Source organism: Triticum aestivum, chromosome 6D (assembly GCF_018294505.1).
Source record: "Triticum aestivum cultivar Chinese Spring chromosome 6D, IWGSC CS RefSeq v2.1, whole genome shotgun sequence".
Taxonomy (NCBI): Eukaryota; Viridiplantae; Streptophyta; class Magnoliopsida; order Poales; family Poaceae; genus Triticum; species Triticum aestivum.
Window position 1 is genome coordinate 120663766 of NC_057811.1, and position 3885 is coordinate 120667650.

Sequence of the window (3885 nt, forward strand, 5' to 3'; positions counted from 1 at the left end):
GGGCGGCGGCGACAGCTGCGTGGATCGTGGCGCGCTTCGACTTCTAACTACGTTAGAAGGAGCTCCGTTACGACCCAGCGGCTGCGTGCCATTTCCGCCAGCGCTTCGGCGAGCGTGTTGGACCCCTTCATCTTGCGGGTGACGCACAGGGCTCTTCCCACGGCGGTGCCCAGGGTCACCAACGTGGTGGCGCTGCTCGGCGTGCACACCATGGGAAGAGCGCGCGGTGGTCGCCGGTGTGAGCGTCTTGGAGGTCGTTGCGCCGCCCGGAGGTCGCACAACGGCACCCCTGGAGGGCCCCGCGCCGCCTGCGGGGGGCCCGGCTCCGTCTTTGGATCTGGCGGCGTGCGGCCGGTCGTCTGGCGCGCGAACGACGCCGCTCGCCAGGCTCTGACTGCCTGGGCGATGCTGGTGCCCCCGGACCGCGGCCCGGGTCCTGTCTGCTACCGGTCCACTGCTCGTCCGCACCGCTATGGGCCATTCGGCTCCCAACGAGCCGATCGTCGTGGCCGTCTTCTTCTTAGGAACCATGCCGACGAAGAACTGCTAGGCTACCTACTAGACCAGATTCTCACAATTGCGCCCCCCTACCTGGCGCGCCAAAGATTTCGGTGTGGAACGATACCTATGGGATCACAAGAATCCCTACTACGGTTGCCAGGGTGCGGGATTGCAAGAAGAGCAGGATCAGTAGCCAGCACAAGAATCGTTTATCCAGGTTCGGGCCGCAAGGATGCGTAAAACCCTAGTCCTGCTTTGGTGGGTGTATTTCAGAGAGTTCTTCAGCTCTCAAACTAGCTGTGGTCAGTGCGTGGTTCGAAAGAGCCGAATCCTTCTCCAGTATGCCATGGGCCTCCTTTTATAGTCAGAAGGGGCTGCCACAGTGGCACACAGGAGGTGGAAAGGCGTACAGTGCCCTGAGCTTATCGCTCGTATTACAGGACAAGACGCATTTAATGCGTGGCTTAGGTGTCCCCTTGCTTTATCGGGGACGGCGGCGAGGCCCGTCCCGTCCGTCGCCGCTCCTCCTCGCTTCGACACGCGCCCCAGCCAGTGATGCGTGCGGTGCCATGTAGGCAGGCAGGCAGCTGAGGTGGTGCGGTGGTGGAGCCTTCACGAAGATCTGCATGCCGCCACGCAGGCGCTTGATGAGTTGGCCTGGGAGCTGCATGTTGCCATGCAGGTGCCCGCCCAGCTGGTTGGGCTGGCAGCTGCATGTGAACGGCGGTGGAAGCTTGGTTGACGTGGGTCTGGCGGTGGCCCTGCTAGCGTTCTTGGCGAGGGCCTTGCCGGGTGGCCCGGCAAGGGTCTTGCCGTGGCGCGCTGTCGTCCCCGGCAAGGGCCTTGCCGGGGGTCTGGTAGCCTTCCTCGGCAAGGATCTTGCCGAGGATCTTGTCTTCTAAACATCATCTGATCTTGAATATGTCTTCACAAAGATCTACATGCCACCACATAGGTGCCTTCCCGAGCCCTGGCCCCACGTGGATGACGGCGTTGGGGACCGTGGGCTCAAGGGTGGCTCGCTCTGTTGGTGTGGGGCGAGCTGCCCCGGCAAGGGTCTTGCCGGGGCTGCTGAGGCTGCCCCCGGCAAGGGTCTTGTCGGGGGAACCTGCTTTGCCCCTCTGCTCTTTGTGGTCTTGGTCTTGGCGTTGCCCTGATCATCTTGGGCTTCAGTCTTACCTTGGCTTACCTCCCCTGTTTTGCTTAGCATGACCATAGGCGCGGCTCTGACTGCCCGTGCATAGGTAGAGGGGTACAAAAATGCACCCCTCTTTTTGTACACCGACACACCGGAGAAGCTGGATGGCCCAGACGATGATGCCACCGTGCATGGGTATGCTTGACGGTGGAGAGAACTTGATGTGTCCTGCCATGACTACCGGAGATGGGGTAGAGGCCGCCATCAGTACCCCTTGAAGAAGAACCCTCTTCGAAGCTCGATCCTTGACAAGGAAAAAAGTAGGATGAATCTCAAAAACAAACATTGTTATCATTGGCAAGTTTATCGGTAGAAAGCAAACTTCGTGTGGATTGTGGGACATGAAGAACATCATTAAGGATCAGAGGTCTATGTAAAGTGCGAATTTGAGAAGTGCCAATATGAGAAATCGGCATACCTGAACCATTCGCTGCATGGACTTGATCTTTGCCGGTGTAGCGCTCATGCATGGTGAGCTTGTCCAGATCACCGGTAATATGGTCGGTGGCGCCTGAGTCCAGATACCACGCTGGATCAAAGGCCTGACCGGTGGAGACGTTGCTAGCAGAGCGCTCCTTGCAGATGAAGGAGTGATCGAAGCGGCGATAGCAGTCAAAGACGTCGTGTCCGGCGCGCTTGCAGAGCTGGCAGATCGCCTCGCTCTTGCCGCCGGCGCCCAGGGCTGGGAGCGTTGCAGGCGCGGCCGTGGTTGTGGCTGGGATCGCCATAGTTGTGGTTGTGGCCAGGAGAGTTGCAGGTGCGGTTGCCACCGCCGCCGCCATTAGCACCGCCGCCGCCGCCATTGCGGCCGCGGTTGCCACCAAAGCCGCCGCTGCCGTTTCCACTGCCAGGGTTGCGGCTAATTGTTCATCGAGGGGCCACCAGAGCGAGGGAACTGGAAGATGTAATCGTTGTGTTGATGACGAATCTCGAAGTCCAGCAGGTGCGAGTAGGGGTCGTTGAGAGAGATCGCTTCTGCTCGAGTGGTGACAGAGGTCACAAGTGGATCATAGCTGGAGTCGAGGCCGGTGAGGAGGTAGATGATGATGTCCTCCTCATCCAGCTGCTTGCCGGCGGCTGCAAGGGCGTCGGCGAGGCCCTTCACCTTGGTGAAGTAATCCACCATGGACATCTCCTTCTTCTGGATGGTGGCGAGTTGACGACGAAGCTGCATCACATGCGCCCTACACCGGGTCGCGTACGTCCGTTCCAGTGCGCTCCAGACAGCCGCCGAGGACGGCAGAAACAGCACCGGAAGGAGGGTGTTGTTGGAGACTGTGGACAGGAGGAAGCTGAGGCAGTGCTGGTCCCGGGTGACCCAAGCGATATACTCGGGGTTGGAGACCGGCGGAGCACCATCAACACCGGGAATCACCTTGTCAGGGGCCGGTTCAGAACCGTCAGCGTTGGACATCCAATGAGCGCCACGCAACGCGGGAAGAATCTGGGCCTTCCAGAGGAGATGGGTGTCATGGGAGAGCTTGACGGTGACGAGGCCGGTGAGCGATGGCGATGGGGAGGCCATGACGCCAAGGGACTGGGTGGCTAGGGCGCCGGCGGTGAGAGACGTGAGGGCGGAACTGGTGGAGGCTATGGTGGTGGAGGAGGATTGGCTGGAAGTCGTCGAGATCTCAGATCGAGAGAGGATGGGCTGATACCATGTGAAAACGAGAAAATTAGGCAGTTCGGCACACCCAACCTGGGTATTTATAGGGAGAATATACAAGTACAGATCGATCTCAAAAGATCACAACTAAATACAGGTTTAAACGCAATCTACAGCTGGTTAGGATATATCTCTAGCTAACCTACTTGGCGTACAAGTTACAACGGAATCGGTAGTTTAACACTCAGCACCACCTTCGTTACGCGGGACGCCAAGTCTAACAGACTTTCGGCAGCAGTGTTGTCACCGTCAATCGGGTCCCTTGGTCCTAGAGGATTATCCTGCATCAACGCCAGCGTACACCAACGGGGCTGGCCCGCGGTGTACTCGAGCTTGGGGAGTGCCGCGGCGATTCGCCCGACGCGGAGGTCGTCGAAGGCGTCGGCCGCGGATCGGTTCACGTCCTTATACAGGGTGACGCATTCCTCGAGGGTGCCGATGAGGCCCTGGATGAAGCGCAACGTCAACGTGACGATGGCGGAGGTGATGTTGGCGGCGGCAACGGCAAGCCGGGTGGCGT

General features: G+C 59.6%; 1 pseudogene; it reads right to left on the reverse strand.

Annotated features, from left to right (window-relative positions):
* Window positions 1-2626: 2626 nt before the first annotated feature.
* LOC123146594 (uncharacterized) lies at window positions 2627-2765 on the reverse strand (annotated as a pseudogene).
* Between the last annotated feature and the right edge of the window lie 1120 nt (window positions 2766-3885).